Raw genomic sequence first — 22,092 nt, 5'->3', positions numbered from 1 at the left:
CCTTGTGGGCTAAAGCTATTATGACCTAAGTACTAAGCACATCAATCACAATTTTCATGGTAGTGTGGATCATATACCCCAATAAGGCACACAACTATTCAGGAATGTGACGCAGGCTACTCTAGGATGCGATACCTACAAAACATCAGATACTTCAATTACAACATATTTATTTCATTTGAAGATATATTTTTAATGGTTAGAATAATATAATGCACAAGTACAAGCCATCATTATGACTAAAAAAAAACTAAGTATATGTGTGACATATACTATAAAAGCAAGTACAGAAGCATATGTTAAACATAAGACTGAAAGTCCAAATGGTACTGTTAACGATGAATATGAGACTGCAAACTGTGAGCTAGTAAAGTGTGGGTGGTGGTGGCAACTGAATTGTCTGTAGGGGTGTCTAAAAAATATCTGAGAACAGAATCAAGGCCTTAGTACTGAGTCAGTGGGGATCATACAGATGTAGTTATGTCATGGTAATTCATTCCATAGCTAAAAGTCTTTGAAATTATGTCACAGACCTTAGCTGTAAAGGAAGCTACCACAAGCGCGAAACTCCCAATAAAAGTTTTCTTCAAACCTATATAGTCGTCGTATAGACTAAGAGCCGGGCAGCCACCAAGAAAAGGCGGATCAAGGTGACTGGATCTGTTGTGAAATGAATGGAACCTATTTTATTTGATTATTTCTGTCAATCTAATTCAGAAATCTTGTAAAAATAAGCAGGACCACCATTTGTGGAAAAAGGAGCCCTTGTCAGAATTGCCATATTATTACAATATTAACATATTAAGCGATATATATATGACTATATACACAAAAGTATTGGGACACATCTCTTAATCATTGAATTTGGTTGTTTCATTCAGTCCCATTGTTATAGGTGTATAAAATCAAGCACCTAGCCATGCAGCCTGCCTTTGCTATTATTTGTGGAACATGGGTCATTCTAAAGATCTCACTGAATTTTAACATGGTACTGTAATAGGATGCCACCATTGCAACAAGTCAGTTTGTGGAATTTCTTCCCTCCTAGATATTCCACAATCATTTGTGAGTGATATTATTGTAAAGTGAGAGCATTTAGAAACCACAGCAACTCTGCAACAAAGTGGTAGACCAGATAAAGTAAGGTCAGATCGCCGAGTGCTAATAAAGTACATCAATGTCACCAAGGCTCTGCTAACACAATAACTGCAGAGTTCCAAACCTCCTCTGGCATTAATATCAGTACAAAAACTGTGCGCCGGGAGCTTAAGTTTCTATGGCCGAGCAGCTGCATGCAAGCACACTGCCAAGCGTCGGATAGTGTGGTGTAAAGCACGCCACCAATGGGCTCTGGAGCAGTGGAAACTTTGTGGGAACTGTTTGGAGAAGGTTCTTTTCTGTTCCGGCATGACTGTGCCCCAATGCAAAAAGCAAGGTATGGTTGGGTGAGTTTGGTAAGGAATTAGTTGACTGGCTCACACAGAGTCCTGACCTCAACCACATCGAACACCTTTGAACTAAAATGGATATTGTGAACTAGGCCCTCTCGTCTACCATCAGTGTCTGTGTCTGACCCCACAAATGCTCTTGGGGGGAGACCAACTCCATATTAATGCCCTTGGATTTAGAATGGGATGTCATTAAAGCTTGTGTAGGTGTAATGAATAGGTGTCCCAATACTTTTGTCCACATAGTCACAAGTGAAAGAGACAATTTACTGAATTCCCTGCTTAATTCATCAAGAGGATGATCAGACCAAAACCTTAATATTTAAGTGTACATTTACATTCTAAGGCCTCATGCACACTTCCATCGACCCTTATACAGCCGCTAATGACGGTTCCGTGAAACACGGACCCCACACGGATGGCTTCCGTGTGCAGTCCGTTGTTTCATGGAAATCAATGAAAAGGCAGGGACTGTTTCATTAAAAAACGGGCAGGAGTTAAAACAACAATGATCCCCACTGACTCAGTACTAAGGCCTTGATTCTGTTCTCAGATATTTTTTAGACACCCCTACCTACAATTCAGTTGTCACTGGTGGAAACCACCACCACCATTGAAATTAATGTGTCAGGGTATCAGTTAAAAAAACGGATAGCACCCTCACGAAAAAAACTGAAGTGGGCATGAGGCCTAATGGATTATCTTGCTGTTTATTTAGCTGAATGCCGGTGTCTGGCTCATAATTAAATTGGTGCCAACATCTTTTCTTTTTCGTAATCAGAGATTTCTTTAATGTAACAGTATTTAGAATGCAAATTGCACTGTAAATATAATACATATTATTTTACCAGTGTACACATACCATTTCAGATAAAAGTACACACTTATCTATTATGAGAATAGCTCTTCTATTAACTGCTCTATTGTTAAAATAAATTGGATTTCATTGGACTTGTTTTAAAATAACAATATAGTTAATGTTGCTTTGATAAATTGTTACCCATAATATATCTCAATACGTGCTTTCTACTCAAATATACTGTAAGACCATTTAATTTTATTATATTGTGTGGCTAATGAGCTAGACTGGGTCTCATTATATTTCCTAAAACAGAATATTTTTAATAGTAACATTGTTGTGCTTTGAACATTAAGGAATTTATTAAAAAAAACTTTTTCGCATAGCTCATTGAGGGTCCCACTATTTAGGGCCGCTGTCATTAACTGTTATTACAATGAGTCACAATGTAGACACTTATTGTCCATGCACTAAAGCTCCTCCATTGACTTCAATGAAGGCCTATGTTCAGTGCTATACTGTGTTGTCCCACAACACAACTAAACTAATAAGGGGCATGGAGAATCTAAGCAATGATTAAAAGAAGTAAACCTATTTAGCCTTGAAAAGAGAGAATAAGGGGGGACATGAATAACTTATATAAATATATGAATTGCCGATACAAGAAATATAGTGAAAACCTGTTCCATGTAAATTCCCTCAAAAGACAAGGGTGCACTCCTTCCGTCTGGAGAATAAAAGGTCCAATCTGCAGAGGCGAGAAGCCTTCTTTACTGTGAAAACGGTGAATCTATGGAATAGTCTACCGCAGGAGCTGGTCACAGTAGCTAAAATATCACCTCCTATGTGAATGTGTAGAATTTTTGTATTATCCCTTCCCTTGGTTGAACTTGATGGACATGTGTCTTTTTTTAACCGTACTAACTATGTAACTATGCAACAATCCCCAAACCTAATTTATGGCAAATTGGTAAAAAAAATGATAATAAATACAGCTTTACCATATTAACCCCTTCCCGACATTTGACGTATACATACGCCAAAGTCGGGTAGGGGAAGTATGGAGCGGGCTCTCGCAGTGACCTTGCTCCATACGATGCCGACACTTCAGAGCAACTAGCGGCATTGCGCTCAATACTGACCTCAGCATTTAAATCGTCGGAAAGAGGGGGGGCGACCCCCTCTAACAGCTCATCGCTCGCCCGCAAAGCAATCGCGGGGGGGGGGGCGATGGTTGCTATGGCTGCCTGGGGGCTTAATGAACGCCCCCAGGTCCGCCATCTTTGTACACCTATTAAGCCTTGCCTACGTCAGGGCTTAATAGGTACCTGTCAGAATCACGATATACATTAGTATTGCAGTATATCGTGCAAGCAATCTAACGATCGCTGGTTGAAGTCCCCTAGGGGGACTAATAAAAAAAGTAAAAATGAGTTAAATAAAGTGGTTTTTTGTGTAAAAAAAAAATAAAAAAATTGAAAGTTCATAAAACCCCCCTTTTCCCATTTTCCCCCTAGAGCATAGTAAAAAAATTAATAAATAAACATAATTAGTATCACCGTGTAAAAGTCTGAACTATTACAATATATCATTATTTAAAAAGCACGGTGAACGCCGTTAAAAAAAAAAATTGTAGAGCCCAGAATGTCTATTTTTTGGTCACCTAATCTCCCACAAGAAATGAAATAAAAAGTGATCAAACCGTCGCATGTACACCAAAATGGTATTATTAAAAACTACAGCTTATCCCGCAAAAAAATAAGCCCTCATACCACTTAATCAACGGAAAAATAAAAAACTTATGGCTCTCGGAATTTGGCGACGCAAAATACATTTTCTTTTTTACACTTAGTAAAATCTAGAAAAAAACTATACATATTTGGTATCGCCATAATCGTATTGACCCACAGAATAAAGTTAACATGTTGTTTTAATTGCACAGTGAATTCCGTAAAAACGGCACGCAAAAAACCATGGAGGAATCGCTGTTTTTTTTTCATTTTCTACCCCACAAATAATTTTTTTCCCGTTTCCTAATACATTATATGGCGAAATAAATGGTGCTATGAAAAACTACAACTCGTCCCGCAAAAATCAAGCCCTCATAGTACTATATCGATGGAAAAATAACTACGTTATGGCTTCTGGAATGTGGGGAGGAAAAAACGAAAATTAAAATTTGAAAAAGGGCTGTGGCGGGAAGGGGTTAAATTTTACATTGTCTATCATCCACATTTGCAACTTGTTTAAAAAAAAAAAAAGAAGACAAGCCGTTCCTAAATATAAACAAAGAAAACAGATTTTCTTGCACAAAAAAACTCTCCCCCTCCCAAATAATAGGCTGGTTTATTTTACATATTTGTGTTAGGCTTTGTAACATGGTAGATGCATTTTAGACTTTTATTAAGTTACTAAATGTTCTCAGGGTTTCCTTAAATGCTAGAGGCCCGTGATTTCTTCCATGTACAGTACATTGAGTTCACACATAAAGATCTTGACTTTGACACATATAGAACTGTAAATGCTAAGTAAACCTTTGTATGTGTATGTGTTATGTGTCTGTAAACATTTTCAAACTTTACATTTATTAAAAATGTTTTTTAGTTTTTTACTTTTCGTGATGCAGAATCTTTGTTTGCCATATAATATGCCATATATATATATATATATATATATATATTCACTGTTAACCTAACACATCAATCGCTGGACCAATGGCTCGGCTGACTGCAGCTTCTGTGCGTCTCTGACACACAAAACAACCATAACGCCGATCCCATCTAAGTTCATGAACCCAGATGTGATCAGTATAAAAAGTTATCATGTGTGTTAGAGGCACAAATAAGCCGCTGGCAGCTGAGCCATCGGTCCAGCTGACTGACAGATGTGTCTTACAGCGACGCTATGCAGTTGTTATGTATAGCACATACAGTGTATTAAGAAATAACTGCCTGTGGAGCTCAGAGACAAGATTATGGGGAGGCAGAGATCTGGAGAAGAATAAAAAAACATCTCTGCTGCACTGAAAGTTCCCAAGAGCACAGTGGCCTCCATAATTCTTAAATGGAAGAAGTTTGGAACAACCAGGACTCTTCCTAGGGCAGGTCGCCCCACCAAACTAAGTAATCCCGAGAGATGGACCTTGGTAAGAGAGGTGGCGAAGAACCCAATGGTCACTCTGGCTGAGAAGATCCTGTGTGCAGATAGGAGAAACTTCCAGAAGGTCAACCATCACTGCACCACTCCACCAATCTGGGCTTGATAGCAGAGTGGCCAGAAAAAAAGCCTCTTCTCAGTAAAAGACACATGAAAACCCACCTAAAGTTTGCAACAACAAAAAAAGCATCTAAGCATTGTGAGAAACTATAATCTGTGGTCTCATGAAACCAAGATTGAACTTTTTGGCCTCAACTTTAAGCGTCATGTTTGGAGGAAACCAGGCACTACTCATCACCTGCCCAATACCAGCCCTACAGTAAAGCATGGTGGTGGCAGTGTCATGCTTTGTGGGTGTTTTTCAGCGGCTGGGACAGGGACACTGTTCAGGGTTCTGGGAAAGATGAATGGAGCAAAGTACAGAGATATTGTTAAAGAAAACCTGATCCAGTATGAACTGGAGCTCAGACTTGGCCGAAGATTCACCTTCCAACAAGACAATGACCCTAAGCACACAGTCAAGACAACACAGGAGTGGCTTAGGGACAACTCTGTAAATGTCCTTGAGTGGCCCAGCCAGAGCCCTGATGTGAACTTAATCGAACATCTCTGGAAAGACCTGAAAATGGCTGTCCACCGACAGTTCCCAAACAACCTGACAGAGCTTGAGAGGATCTGCAGAGAAAAATGGCAGAAAATCCACAAATCCATGTGAAAACCTTGTGGCATCATATCCAAGAAGACTGGAGGCAGTTATCACTGCCAAAGATGCTTCAACTAAGTACTGAGTAAAGGGTCTGAATACTTATGTCAATGCAATATTTTTGTTTTTGCTTTTCAATAAATTAGCAGAGATTACAAATATTCTATTTTCATTTTGTCATTATGGGGTATTGAGTTATTTTTATTTTTTTTATTTTAGCACAAGGCCTCAACATAACAAAATGTGAAAAAATGTAAAGGGTCTGAAGACTTTCCAAATGCATTGAAGCTGCATCCCAAAAAGTGAAGAACATTTTTAATAAATATCAATTCAAAAAATGTTTAAAAACACAGAACACATACATTTCATCTAAAAAGTGTACAAAGGTTTATATTGTCTTTAATCTTCATAAACCCAGTTCATGATGTGCACATAATAGTATAGTATTCAGATGCACACACCTGAACTTATCCAACATTTGCATTAACAATACATATGCATTATGATTGAACATGCATTCAGAAATAGTGGCATGTATATGCTGATTGTACTAATGAAAGTGCCCAACAGGGACTTGTAACATTTTTTTAAATAACTGATCATTCATTGTGGTTAAAATATGTTTAAAAAAAAATAAGTCTAAATTTACACCCTGTGCAAATTTTACAGTCACCGATGCCATTTTAAATGGTATATACATTAGCATTCCTCTGCCAATGATTGGCATTAAAAATATCAGCATATATATTTTCCCAGAAAATGAGTCAACAATACACTACATGCATGTTGTGAATTTATCCTTACTTAGGGCAGCATAAAATAGTCACACTCACGCTAATTTCAGCGGTCTGCCACTTATGTGTGATAGTTATGTGATTTTGGAGCATTTACAGTTTAAACGTTGCATCTCGATGAGAGCGCTGTGAATTACTGTGCATAGGGAGATAACTGTCAATCAGTGGCGGCTGGACGGGGGGGGGGGGGGGTTGCAGCTCACGTATACGTCGGACTTCTTGCTTGCATCGAACTGCAATGTTTTATACGCTGGCCTTTTTGCTCGCATCGAACTGCAATGTTTTATACGCTGGCCTTTTTGCTCGCATCGAGCTGCAATGTTTTAGGTTTAGCTGAAATCTGCGTGTCTGTCACTATTTTATGCTGCACTCAGAGCTAACAGGCTCCATTTAAGAATTCCAGTTCTGCTCCGCTACATTGACAAATTCTGCAAAATCTGTTGGTTTAGAGAAAGGCTAGGCAGCTATAGGCTATTGAAAATCTGCAGCATATTATAGTAGCAGTAATGGGGAGAAAATTTGAAAAATCTCATCCAGACTGCAGAAACTAACTTGCGAAGACAATTTTTTAATCCACAGCATGACAATATATGCTGCGGAATGGTTGCAAATTTGTTGCTTACTTTGCCCAAAAATTGCAAGTAGAGAAAAAAATAGTTTACTTAAAAATTTAAAAAAATGTTTATACTCTACTCCCCTGACGTTCCCATAGTTACATCTTTCTCCTCCCCAACTGGTCGCAATGCTGCCAGCCTCCTATTATGACATTTCATTCCATGTGAGCGCTACAGACAATTACAGGCTACAACAGTTACATGGAAGAAAACGTCATCCCAGGAGGCTGGCAGCACAGACATCAGCACTGGTAGGAGTGAAGTGTCGCTATGGAAGACCAGGGGGAGGTGAGTATGGACTTTTTATTATCTCCTCATTTGGTGTCTGCAGCAGCAATTCCGGCCAAAAGTCTGCACAAACTCAAACACGATTTGATGCAGACCTTTGGCCGAAATTCGCCTCAGTATCTGAGTCAGATTTGCTGCAGAGATTTCCACAGCAAAACCGGCCTTTGTGAACGTACCCATAGTCTACTGGTTCCCGGGTTGTTATTTTGCAATGAGACATTAAACTCTTAAAGAAACACAAAACACAATGTTAGATGTTCACATATAATGACAGTAGGAGTGAACCGTAAAATATAATGCCATGAACAACACAGAGGATCAAAGAAACTTAGAAACATTTTTGTAAAAATTCTGCTTAGAGTGTAAACCCTTATTAGAAGACGAGATGAGTGAACTGATTTGCGTTCTTCTGCGGATTTATTTTTTTATCCACAGCAGACAAAATGCGCTCAAGCTGGGATAGGAATAAGGACTGACAAGTTCTTCATGACAATTGCTGGGGAAGTTAAAACAACCTCACAGAATTTGATAAAGCCAGAAAAATAGGTCCCATTACCTAACATTGGCTGCTAATGTAATATAGTATACTATAGGTACCACACATCCAATAACATAATTCAAATATGTCAAACATTTTATCATATGTGATTCGGACAGAAGATTTTTAATTGTTGCTCATCTATAATAAGAAGTTCAACAAAAAATTTCAATTTTCAGATTGCTAACACTAGCAAATGTGAACCAAATAGGCTATGTACTACAACCATAATAAAGTCATTACAAGAAATAATACATTAAAATACATAGAAATGGTGGTACACTTACCTTGTTTCGAAGTGTTTTCACACCTGTAAGGAAGACAAAAAAAAAATTCATAAATCAAACATTTTAATCTACAAATATCACAATAAATCTGGCTACATTTCAATTATTTACATTCTTGCAATATTTGAAGAGAAATTATTACTAGAGCAAATAGTAATATCCAGGTGCACCACTGTCAAACTACAAAAAGAGACTTAAAAGAAATATATTGCAGTCGGGTAAACAGATGGACTCTACTCTAATAAAGTATTTGTCAAGTTTCGAATAGTACATTTTCTACAATAACAAAATCCATTAATGTTGGCTACATCTCTAAATTCCTAAAATAATACTTCTATTGTAGATTTTCTACTAAAAGTGTGTATATCATTCAATAGTGAACAGTTACAAAGAGTGACTGAAATAATGCATTGCTCCTCATTTCAGAGATCAGATGGACATTTTCATTTGCTTATTCGTTCTCAGAAAGGTATCAAAATAGATGAAAAATTTGCTGTAAAAAGTGTCACCCTTTATACAAAGCCACCCCCTCAAGGCTTTATACAAAGCTGCACAAGGTTTCTTTCATTTCATGTTTCTTAGGTACTTTGAGAACAAATAAAAAATAATGCAGTTGTTTGTCTGTATGAATGGCTATTTGGCACATTGCTCCCAAAATAAGTTGAACAATTCGCAAATGGGTAACAAATACAGTAATTTGCTTATTTCTTGTACTCTTGTTGTGTTTTAAAGAGATTTTAAAGAACCCTTTAATAATTGAGATATATCACCTGAGATTTACTTTTACAGAATTTTTAAAAAGGATTGTAAATCGGAAAATACCATGTAACAGTGGTTGTGGCTTCAGAATAATACATAGATTTGTCTGTACAGGATAATTGAATATGTTCCAAAGGTCATAAGTACATTTAGGGTTTATATGGAAGTCACATTGAAGCCAACAGAATAACGGGATAACATAATAACAAATTAAGATAAACATTAAGCGTATGTTCACACGAGGTCATTACGTCTGTAATTGACGGACGTATTTCGGCCGCAATTCCCGGACTGAACACAGTGCAGGGAGTCGGGCTCCTAGCATCATACTAGGAGTCCCTGCCTCGCTGCAGAAATACTGTCCCGTATTGTAATCATGTTTTCAGTACGAGACAGTTGTCCGGCAGCGAGGCAGGGACTCCTAGCATTGTACATAACTATGATGCTAGGAGCCAGGCTCCCTGCAGTGTGTTCGGTCCGGGACTTGTAGACCGGCTTCGTCAGGCCGCTATATTGTGCCTCCGTAAGTCACCATAAAACTGAGATATTTTGCTCTACAAGCAATGTTTCCTGGGGACAACATCCTCGTAATACGGCATGCAATGGCATATGACATTTTTTTTCCATCAGATTCATACTGAATCCAATAAAAACAACCTTCCCGAGACTGTATGAAATTAGAGGCATATAGGGGTAAAGTAAGGCCTCAAATACATATAAGGGTGCAATAATACTTCTTTGTACTGTATGGAGTGGCAATGTGGTTGTGTGCATCAGACCTAAGTGCAATCTCAGTAACACGACTATAGTTGAATGATTACAGATAACACCATTGAATAACCTTAAAACTGCTGTGATACCATGGATTATTGATCCAAAACATCTATACTTGCATTCATTTTACAGATACTGTTAAATAGCAATTATATTACAACATGAAGAATACGATGTCATGATTTGTAATGATGTCATATCGTTTTTTCCCTGAGTTAATATTGTGCTAGTAATAAAAACAATCATCCCAAGTCATACAGTGGTAAACTTTATATATATGCTTATTCAGTTTGTCCGCACTGACCTCAATTGCAGTCTGATACTATATAAGAGTTTATGTAGCTGGATATAAAATGAGCTTATAGTGTTCACTCGGATCCCAGTGGAGTAGCATTCTCTACACCATTTCCACAGAAAACAGACATGATTTATGGCTGTAAACATTTTCTTTCTATTAAAAATCTATTTTAGATAGAGTCCTGATGAAGCACTTTTCCTATACCATAATGGACATAGCACCGGTATTGCTGAATACAACATTGCAGCTTGATTTTGTGTTGCCTATAAATTCTACCTGCGTAGCTCTATTTATACAAAGCATTGTCTGAGCATATTGGATCTCAAAAGCTGAGTGAATAAATTTGTTTTGTTCCTGATTTGTGGCAAATGCTGTGCGCTGTTAGCAGAATACCAAAGAAATTGTCATAAGCCATCGGCAGGTCATGTTATTGAGATACCAATAAAGAAGTGTTGAGTCAGATGATACATCCGTCATAGAAATGAGGGCAGGTGCATGCTAGGGTTTGTAGCATTGTGGGTATGCAGCTGGAAATAACTCACAGATCTATCTATTTACTCTATTTGTATATACTGTATGTATGCATATGTACATATATATATATATATTTTTTAATATGTTTTATTATACTTTTTATATATTTTATTACACAGATGCAGAGCTTGCCATAGTGCTATATTTAGCATCCGTTAGTTAGTGTGCATACCACTCAACCAGTCTTTGAAGCAGAAAAAAAGGGTGCATATAAACCGTACATGTTCCAGTAGTATCTAACCTCTTCCTTTATATCTGCCCCACCAAGTGCACAATTGAGATGCTCCTGTCAGAGTTCCTAGTCAAATGTAACACCTATGGTGTACTATTGGCTATGTACTTTAGTGTACATCTCTGGTGCAGCAAAAGTAGCGTTTTAAACCAATTTTTCTGTATTTTATTACTCATATTTGGAATGGAGATTTGATGTGGCACCTCCCTACATAAGACAAATTTTGCAGTAAGCTTGCATTCTGCTTCATCATTTTTATCCAAAGTTTACAGTTGCACTTCCTGTCAGACTGCCACACACTTCAAATAGGCAGAAGTACATGGGGAGACGACAGTGGCGTAACTATAGGGGTCGCAGCGGTCGCAATTGCGACCGGGCCCCGAAGCCAGGGGGGCCCGCGGCCCCCCGCACCACATCAATGAATATTACTATACTAACTGGGGCCTATGTAATAAACTACATTGGCCCCTTTTACTATAGGATAGTCCATCAATATTTAGGGGCTAGACAACCCCTTTAACCCCTTCCCGACATTTGACGTATCCATACACAAAGTCGGGTAGGGGAAGTATGGAACGAGCTCACCATACGATGCCGGTGTCGGCTGTATGTTACAGCTGACACTTCAGAGTAGCGAGCGGCATCGCATCTCAAGCGCGATCCCGCTCGTTTAACTCGTTAAATGCCGCAGTCAATAGCGACCGCAGCATTTAAATCGTTAGAAAGAGTGGGGCGACCCCCTCTAACAGCTCATCATGCCCCCCGCAATGCAATCATGGGGGGGGGGGCGATAGTTGCTCAGGCTGCCTGGGGGCAGGGCCGCCATCTTTGTGCACCTATTAAGCCCTGCCTCCGGCAGGGCTTAATAGATGCCTGTCAGAATCACAATATACTGCAATACATTAGTATTGCAGTATATCGTGCAAGCGATCTGACGATCGCTGGTTGAAGTCCCTTAGGGGGACTAATAAAAAAATAAAAAATAGTTAAATCAAGTTTTCTTTTTATGTAAAAATAAAATAAAAATTAGAAGTTCAAAAAAAAACTTTTCCCCATTTTCCCCCTAGAGCATAGAAAAATTCAATAAAAAATAAACATAATTGGTATCACTGCATCTGTAAAAGTCTGAACTATTAATATATCATTATTCAACCCGCACGGTGAACTCCGTAAAAAAAAAATTGTAAACGCCAGAATCTCTATTTTTTTGTCACCTAATCTCCCACAAAAAATTCAATAAAAAGTGATTAAAACATCGCATGTCCCCCAAAATGGTATCATTAAAAACCGCCAAAAATAAACCCTCATACCACTTAATCGATGGAACAATAAAAAAGTTATGGCTCTCAGAATTTGGCGACACAAAAGAAATTAAATTTTTTACACTTAGGTTTTTACTTGTAAAAGTAGTCAAATATAGAAAAAACTATATATATTTGGCATCATTGTAATTATATTGACCCACAGAAAGTTAACATGTTGTTTTAATTGCACAGTGAATTTCGTAAAAACGACGCGCAAAAAACAATGGAGGAATCGCTGTTTTTTTTCATTTTCTACCCCACAAATAATTTTTTCCCCATTTCCTAGTACATTATTGGCACAATAAATGGTGCTATGAAAAACTACAACTCGTCCCGCAAAAATCAAGCCCTGATAGGACTATATCAACGGAAAAATAAAAAAGTTATGGCTTTTGGAATGTGGGGAGGAAAAAACGAAAAATGAAAATCTGAAAAAGGGCTGTGGCGGGAAGGGGTTAACGTGTGTTAGGCTTAGATACAGGGCCTCAGCAGACAGTAATCTTATACTGTATAAGATTACTGTCTGCTGGATCCTGTATCTAAGCCTACCTTAGGCTTAGATACAGGGTCCAACAAACAGTATCACACATGCACATGGGCCCTGTATCTAAGGCCCTGTTTACATCACCGCTGACCTTCTGTTGAGGGGTCCTGTCGGGTTAACCCCTCAACGGAAAGGCAAACGGAAACCTTAGCTTCCGTTTGCATCACCATTGATCTCAATGGTGATGGAAACTTTGCTAATAGTTTCCGTTTGTCATTGTTGTGAACGGGTTCCGTTGTTTTGGCGGAATCAATAGCGCAGTCGACAATGCAAAACAACAGAACCCTGCCACAACGGTGACAAACAGAAACCTTTAGCATAGTTTCCGTCACCATTGAGATCAATGGTGAGGGAAACGGAAGCAGAGGTTTCTGTTTGCCTTTCTGTTAAGGGGTTAACCCGATGGAACCACTCAACGGAAGGGCAGTGGTGATGTGAACTGGCCCTTACCAATGTTTTTTTTTTTTTTTGCAATGCTGGAGGCAGAGTTGATGGCTCACACATTGCTTCAGTCTCTCAAGGTCCTCAAACTAATAATAGCTCTTGTAGCTCTGAGGGGAACACGAACCTAGGAAATACTGGTGCTTTTGTACGTACATCCCCAGTGTGGCAATTTTTTTGCCCACAACCCCCAGGGACACATTTAGAGCGATTTGCAACTATAGCACATTTAAAAATGTTGAAAATAATAGCTTTGCTAGCACACGTGGCATCATCTTCCTTTAGGAAGAACAGAACAATGGCCAAAAAGCACAGTTTCCTTAATGATCTTATAGGCTATGTTATCATGAGACCTGTCCTTATGAATTAAAACTAGAGATTAGCAAATCCTTAATAATCTTCTCCATTGATTTTTCAAAATGTGACTTTGATTCACTACAAATATTGAACTTGATGAATCAATTGCACCATCTGTACTGAATATCTACAATCTACACGAAACATTGCAAGCTTCACTGGTCTGTCATTCAATCTGTAACAAAGCAACATGGCACCAATTAACTGTTAAAAAGGGACTTTCCTTTCTCTGCTATATTTGCAGATTGGTTTGTGATACTCGAACAGTGTCCAGTTATTTATATTGACGGTTGCCTTCTACACACTGTACCTTTTGTGTATATATCAAATATCCTTAACACAGTTTTTTCCCAAATTTAATTCATGCAGATGGGCAGTGGATCACGCGAGTTTTTGAGCCAATCATCCAGCATATTACACTGTATTGTTGTCTAAATTTAGCAATACTTAACATATAATTCTAAAATGCCAATTGGTTTATTGCCACCCACTGAAACGCATGATGCAGACACAAGCAACACAACGACATGATGTTTGCTCTGACTAGAGATTCAATTCCATATCTGGGAAATTGTTCAATTTTATTTATGGCATGAAAAGCAAAAATAAGAATATGTGCTTCTATAATGAGTCCATCCAGAGGTAATCATTTAGTGGTTACTATAAAGTACAATAGCACTAATTTTCCTAAACTATATAGTTATAGGGTTTTTTTTCCCCAGCTTATTAGGGACAAGACTAGTAGTAAAAGATAAGCAATATATCCCATTATTTGTTATTTATTGATATAGAGATCTATAGCATGTGGCTTATATTTAATGTGCTGTAATGGTTCTCACCACAGATGTGGATACTCTAAGCTGCAATTGGTTTTGCGCTGGCTAGCAGAGTCTAAGGAATCTTTTCGTTTTTTATCCTAATCACCCACAAGGAGGTATGGACTTTTTGGGCCGGATTCCCAGGTCGCAGTACTATGAACTCACTAATGGTCAGCAAGTGTGCTGAAGGAACTGTAGTGTAGTCAGGAATGGGGCCAATAGTCGTCACCAGGGAAGTGAATAGGATGCAATAAGCAAGGGGATTAGATGGGAATCATAGTAAGATTATGAGACGAGGGTCAGAACCAGGAGTATGACAAAAGGTACCAGGCAACAAATCCAAGGCGCAAGACAGAAGTGAGTTCCAAAACAGAGCCGAGGTCAAGGTTAGGGTCAGAATCGGTATTAAGGTCAAGGACAGGTTTAAGATCAGAAACAAAGCGCCAAACAAGGATGTACCTTAATCTGCAGGCCAGATGTTCAAGCTGTAGTCACTTTTAAATAGGTCTGCCTGGGCCGATGTCATTCAGAAGCAATGGTTACCATGGAGAAATGAAGTGGAAGGCTGTGGGGAGGAGGAGTTCTGCAGACTGGAGGGTAGGGTCTGTGGCTGGGAAAGGTGAGTCATGTTGCCTAGTAACCTGACGTAGCTGACTGTTGAAGCCGTGGCTACCAGCGGGAACATGCCAATTTAATGGGGACAGGTGCGTAACGTGTTTAATCTGTAGCGTGATTCAACTAGCATCATATTTTACAGTCCATAAATAAAGAGACATTCTCATGCAGAATAATTAAGTATTTAAACATGTGTGATATCGCAAGTTCAGAAACAAGATAACATCTTAGTCATTGCTATGTTCTCATGTTTTTGATTATTTAAGGCTTAAAGTTTTATGGAGAATTTTAACTTTGAAGTCTTACTAAGCAGGACTGCATCAAGGTATGTGGATGTCCCTAAGCAAAACATGAATGAGAGAAATGGAGACTAATATTGACAAAAATGGTGCCAAAATGCTAAAACCAATTAATCTTTCTTTCATAGTTCTTTCTATTTCTGTAATAAATAATAACATTATTAGAATAATGATAGCTGTACAAAATGTTTCTTACATTAAACACTTAAAGGGTTTTTCCAATTAGAAGAAATTGATGACCTATCCTCAGGATGCAATCTGCTGTTTTGAAGGGGCCGCGGCATTTATGCGAGCAGTTTATTTCTATCACTGCTCGTACTGTGAATCGCTGACATACTTGTAGCGGTGGTTCACAGTATTACAGCCTTCTACCAGTCAAGTGGATAGGAATAAAAGGGAAGCATCGTTAACATAAGCGCCGTGGCCCTTTCAAAACAGCTTATCGGCATGGGTATCGAGAGTTGAAACACCAACGATCAGATATCTATGACCAATCCCAACCTATCCCGAGGATAAGCCATCAATTTCTTCTAACTGGAAAACCCTTTTAAAAGCTAGTGATTGATATCTCTGTCACAGAGGACAGCTTGTTTCCACACAGCGATGGATGTTTCCATCAGTGTGATTTTAAGGCTACTGCCCGGTGTACCCATAAAATTGTGGCAGAAGCAACTGCAAACACGGGGTGCTGACGGGTTACCATGGCAGCCTAATAGATTGCCTGCCAGTGATAAACTGACAGGCAATAATGCTTTGGTATACTAGGTATTCCTTAACCCCTTAAAGAGGTATTCCAGCCTTTCGCATTATTCACCTATCAGCTGGATAGGTGAAAAATGCTAGATTGGTGGGCGGTCGCACCGCTGGGACATCTATCGATCACCAGAACGCTCAGCTGTTTCTGTCAGACCGACCTCAACTCCATTCAAACTCCTTCTAGCCGCCGTCTTGCAGCTGGGGGAAACGGGGGACCAAAGTCTGTGTTCTGGTGACCCGTGGGGGTCCGAGTGGTTGGACCCCTACCAATCGAGTATTTTTCACCTATCCAGTGGATAAGGGAAAAATGCTAAAGGCTGGACCAGGACCAGGCCAATTATTGTTATTTTATTTAATTTTTTCCTCCCTACCTTCCAAAGGCTAATTTGTTTTTTTTTTTTTTATCAACACAGCCGTAGATGAGCTTCTTTTCTTTATGGGAGGAATTTTAGTTTTTAATGGCACCATTTATGGCACCATATAATATATTGGAAAAAAAATCATTGTGGGATGGAATAGAGAAAAAACATTGATTCCTCCTTTGTTTATTGGGTTTTATTTTGACTGCATTTACCCCAAAAAACATGTTAACTTTATTTTGCAGATTAATAGGATTATGGCAATACCAAATTCATACAGTTTTTTTTAATGATGTCCAACTTTTACAAAGAAAATTTGTTGTCGCCATATTTTGGGAGTCATAAGGCTTTTTTTTTTACAATTATGACAAAAAAATGGAGCGATGTGAGTGATCGTTTTTTGTGGGTTGAGCTGTTTTTGTTTAATTTTTTTTGTAAGCTAAGGTGACCAAAAATCAGCAAGCTGTGTTTTCAATCAATGCTCATGGAAGGTGGTAAACATGGGCAAATATCTACCCGTATAAAATATCCTTCAGTTACTCAATCAACTGTTAAACCAATTTATTTGATTATTAGATTCAGCTGATTGAACAAATTAAGGCTTAAAGTGACAGGGCAGTCTGGTTGCTAAGGTAACCATACAACTCTCAAATGGTGTATAGGTTCAGATAGCACCAGATGCTGGGTGGAAATGGTTTTGCACGGATAGGGGCCCAACCCAAATGATGAGTATAAAAGAAAGTATCCGGCTGTAATGTTCCGATTCCCTCCTGACAGCCGCAGCCACGAGTCGGCAAGCGCTGGCCCCAGTGTCCTCCTCAGGAGACACCAGCGCTCGCGTTCACTCACCTCAGCCGGATCCTGTAGAGTGCGCGGTGTACGCTCGTGCCAGCTCTTAAAGGGGCAGGGTGCGCACCGGACCTTTTGACGAACTTTGACCCGTGAGTACCCTGGACTATAAGAGGGGTCCAGTCCCCTGCTTCGATGCCTGAGCATTGTTGTTGTTCCCTAGTTTGTCTATGTGATGGCCTCCTAGTGTGTTACCTGTTCCTGTACCTGTTCCTGTTCCTGTTCCTAGTATTCCATACCATCCTGGTCGAGTACTGTGCTCTACCAAAGTCGCGTCGTGCTGTATCCATGTCTGATCTGCTTCACCTCGCCTGACGTCTACCTGCTGCCTAGTCCCAGCCGAGACTGCCTTGCTGCTGTCTGAGCTGCCACAGGTACCGATATGAACTATAGACATTCACCTGTGCCCTGTTGGTCAGCTGCCTTACCGCCAAGGTGGTACGGCCAAGTGGGTCCACAGACCCTTCGTGACAACGGGACACCAATTTGAAAAAAAGGTAGTTTCTTTATTTTTTGTTTTAATGCCAGTGGCAGAGTGCAACGTTTCGGTCAATACGACCTTCTTCAGGCACTGAGCAGTTCTGGGAATACTGCATAGACGAGCGCTTGATGTGTTAATAGCGGCTTGCCGCTTTGTAATGGCGCTCATTACGTTGCACTCTGCCACTGGCATTAAAAACAAAAAATTAAGAAATTACCCTTTTTTCAAATTGGTGTGCCGGTATCACAAAGGGTCTGTGGACTTTCTTTTATACAACTCTCAAAGCCGCTACTGCAAATCTATATGCCTTAGGGTACTTTTACATGGCCCAATGTGGGCTGTGTAAACGATCGCTCGCCCCATACATTTCTATTATGTCGGCAGCACGTTTCCCTGTTTACACAAGGAAACGTGCTGCCGACAACGATAATATTGTGGGCATTTAAAACTATACAATCAGCCGATGAACGAGCGTTTCCTCGTTCTTTGGCTAATCGTTTCCCTGTTTATACAGGGCAATTATCGGGAACGAGCGTTCTGTGCTCTCTTTTTTTACCCAAAAATTGGCTGGTGTAAAAGGGCCCTTAGAATTAGAGATGAACAAAAGTTTGATGATTCCCAAGGTGGCCAATTTGCCTTCCTATTACAGAACCATATTCCCCATTTAGGACAATTGAAGACAAAAATAGTATTTGGCTTATATGGAGGAAAAATGGCCACAACCTATCACACTAATAACGAATAGGCACTAGCACAATTTCAGTGTTAGTCATGAAAAATGCCACCCTGACCTTAAACTAATATTTCCCCGTAAGATTCAAGTTACGCCTTTCCCCCATTCAATATTCAGAGAAATAACACCTAGACTCTTCTAGCATCTATAAAGAGGACTTAATAGCCCCAATATTTACAATGTTCTCTCAAACAAGGTTCTAGTGTAATAAGACACTGATCCTTGAAAAAGTGGCATGTGTATGAGATTGTATGAGAATTTTACATTGACAATGCTAAACAGCAGAGAATAGTATATATACCCTGTGTCTTCCCCTCTCTCACTTATTCATTTTTTTTAATAGAGTATTCTCTCTGGATTATAGTTGTCTGAAATCTCTGTAGTACAGCACAGTTTGGAATGATAATTTAAATTGCACTGGGGGTGTAAATATTTCCTAAACAATCAATTTATCTTCAATATAAATACATTACTTATGTATATTTGACTGATTATGTTTACAAATCCTCATAAATTACTGATGCAAACATAGCAGCACAATACAAGCTATCATTAATATCTACAGAACTACTGCATCACATTAGTTGTAGTCTGACAATAAAAAGCAATTTACCATTTAAATAATCATTTCTGTATATACAGCATTATAGTTTAGTTCCACTGAATAACTGTACAGTAACTAACATGCCTTTACTATTCGGGATTTACATGCTTGGATTATTATTGATGGAAGCATATAATGATATTTATCACTTGAATTTGGAAAGCACATAAGATAAGCAATTATCTGTGTCAGACTTGAATTCTTAAATGAATCCTTGTCAAGGTCTAGACAGGAAAACAGAAATGCAATTACAGTAAATATTAGCATATAATACACATCATAAAATAATGCAAATCATTTCTATTTAATCAATGTACTGATATCATAATGCCCAAATATAAATACGAAATGTGTATAATTGGTAAACCCACATTACACAGCCACCTTTTCTGCCCCAACATTAGAATTCAGTAACTGGGAACACTTCATCCTCCTTTGGCGATTGCTGGCTAATAGAATAGGGGAGAGCAGCACGAGAACATAGAAGAGGTATTATTATGGGGTACTGATGGTTTTATTATGCAGGCACAGTACTTCATGAATATCCTCCATCCTCTTTAAATCAAGTCAGGGACCAGCTCTGTAAATGTTCTTCAGAGTGAGGACTGAGGCACTAGGGCCACCACCTGCACCTAACAAAACCCCCGGGGCTGTCATATGTTCATAAATATTAGGCCATTTTTCAGTGAAAAACTATCAAGCAATAATTTACTGGAATATACATTATATCTAAAAAGCAGAAATCATCAGTAAAAGTTCCCTAGATGTAGCAAAAAAAAAAAGTTAAATAAAGTTTAATAAAGTTATAAAACAAAAGTCAAAAGTAGTGTTCCTTCTCTAGGCTGTGCGCTCTGGAAAGAAAGAGTTAAAACAAGATACTAATGAGGTCACCAGTCTCAATAACAGATCTACCGTTCTGCAGGGCTTGGAATTTTTAACTCTCTAATTTCCAGAGCTTAGAGAAAACAGTTGTCACAAGTAAATGAAAAAAATAAACATAGCTTTTATTAAAAAATAGCTTTTTATTAAAGGTTATGTGCACCTTTGAAAATGATTATTTTATTTATTTATTTCAATAAAAATGTGTATCAGTGTGATTGGTGCAACTTTGTATTTGCTTTTCATTCAAATTTATTTTTACTTTTTGAGATACAGCTGCTTTGTATCCTGTATACAGAGCAGCTGTATCTAGTGGTGACTTACGGGTCCGTGTTAGCGGGTCCTACGTGATCGAGCTGTTATCGATGACATCTAAGATCATAATTTAGATGTGATCGATAACAGCCCGATCCTGCATGTCATAGACACGCAGGACACGCTGTCACTGAACCCGTAAGTCCCGCAGACCTAATGGATTCAGGTCTCAGTGCACAATACAGTTGTTCTGTATACAGGATACAAAACAGTTGTATCTCGAAAAGTAAAACTTATTTTCAATTAAAAGTAATTACAAAGTTGTACCAAACACACTGATACACATTTTTATTACAAAAAAAAAAATAGTTTTTAAAGGTGTACATAGCTTTTAAATAAAAATAATAAGGCATAAAAAACTCTTCAAATTTGATACCCATCTTAATTGTAACAACCCATAGAATAAAGGTAATATGTTATTTGTGCGACAAAAAACACTAGTCCAATAGCTTTTTTTGCATCCCCCTCCTAGAAAAAAATTATAAAAGTCAATCGCTAAGTTCACTGCACCTCAAAATAATGCCATTGAAAAGGAAAACTGTTGTTCAGAAAAAATAAGAACTGGTATAGCTTTTTCAACTGAGAAATAAAAAAGTATGGCTGGCAAAATGTGGTGAGGCAAAACCGATAAAATGCCCTGCGTCCTCAATGCCAGAATTGACTGCGTCCTAAAGGGGTTAAACAAGCGTCCTGCAGTAGCTGAGACATTTGCATTGACAGAGGAAACATGATTTACACATGGGAAATATCAATGGTATGATATATGTGGTTTAGTTGAAGAGGTTGTGACTTTCAGTTCTGTATTTGTGAGTTTAGTCACAGAGATTAATTACTGTTCCGCATGTGCCTGACCTAATAAAGGAAAGAAGCTGTGCAGTAGACTCCTTTATTTCCATTCTGACCAGATGTTAGGTGAATGCAGGGTACTGCTTAAATATGTCTTCTTTTTCAGAAACTCAACTATTACTTTTTTAGTTTTTCAGATACTCAGGACAAACTTTTCTTCAATAATATACTATATGGCCAAAAGTTTAAATATTTCAGCTACACCCATTGCACGTTGATTAAAAAAATGATGCATACAGCCTTGCAATCTCGATAGACAAACACTGGTAATAGTATAGGTCGAACTGAAGAGCTCAGTGACTTTAAACGTGGCACTGTAATACAGTAGGATGCCACCTTTGCCACATGTGAGTTTATAAAAACTCTCATCTTCCCCAGTCAGCTGTTAGTGCTATTAGGCTGGATTCACACGAGCATGTTCGGTCCGTAAAGGACGGAAAGTATTTCGGCCGCATTTCCCAGACCGAACACACTGCAGGGAGCCAGGCTCCTAGCATCATAGTTATGTACAACGCTAGGAGTCTCTGCCTCTCCGTGGAACTACTGTCCCGTACTGAAAACATGATTACAGTATGAGACAGTTGTCCTGCAGAGAGGCAGGGACTCCTAGCGTCGTACATAACTATGATGCTAGGAGCCCGGCTCCCTGCATTGTGTTTGCTCCGGGA

The 22,092-nt window shown here is 38.8% G+C and overlaps 1 protein-coding gene across 48 annotated transcripts in view; it reads right to left on the bottom strand.

Moving 5' to 3' along the window:
• Nucleotides 1-22,092, bottom strand: part of PTPRD (protein tyrosine phosphatase receptor type D) — a 1,823,241-nt gene that overhangs the window by 1,567,722 nt on the left and 233,427 nt on the right. For all 48 annotated transcript variants that reach the window (XM_075826835.1, XM_075826978.1, XM_075827034.1 and 45 more), the window contains exon 3: nt 8,628-8,650. The gene's annotated coding sequence lies outside the window, so the exon portion shown is untranslated. The remainder of the gene's footprint in view (nt 1-8,627; nt 8,651-22,092) is intronic.

The sequence above is a fragment of the Rhinoderma darwinii genome, chromosome 1 (assembly GCF_050947455.1).
Source record: "Rhinoderma darwinii isolate aRhiDar2 chromosome 1, aRhiDar2.hap1, whole genome shotgun sequence".
NCBI classification, from domain to species: Eukaryota; Metazoa; Chordata; class Amphibia; order Anura; family Rhinodermatidae; genus Rhinoderma; species Rhinoderma darwinii.
This window is presented reverse-complemented; position numbering and strand designations above follow the sequence as displayed.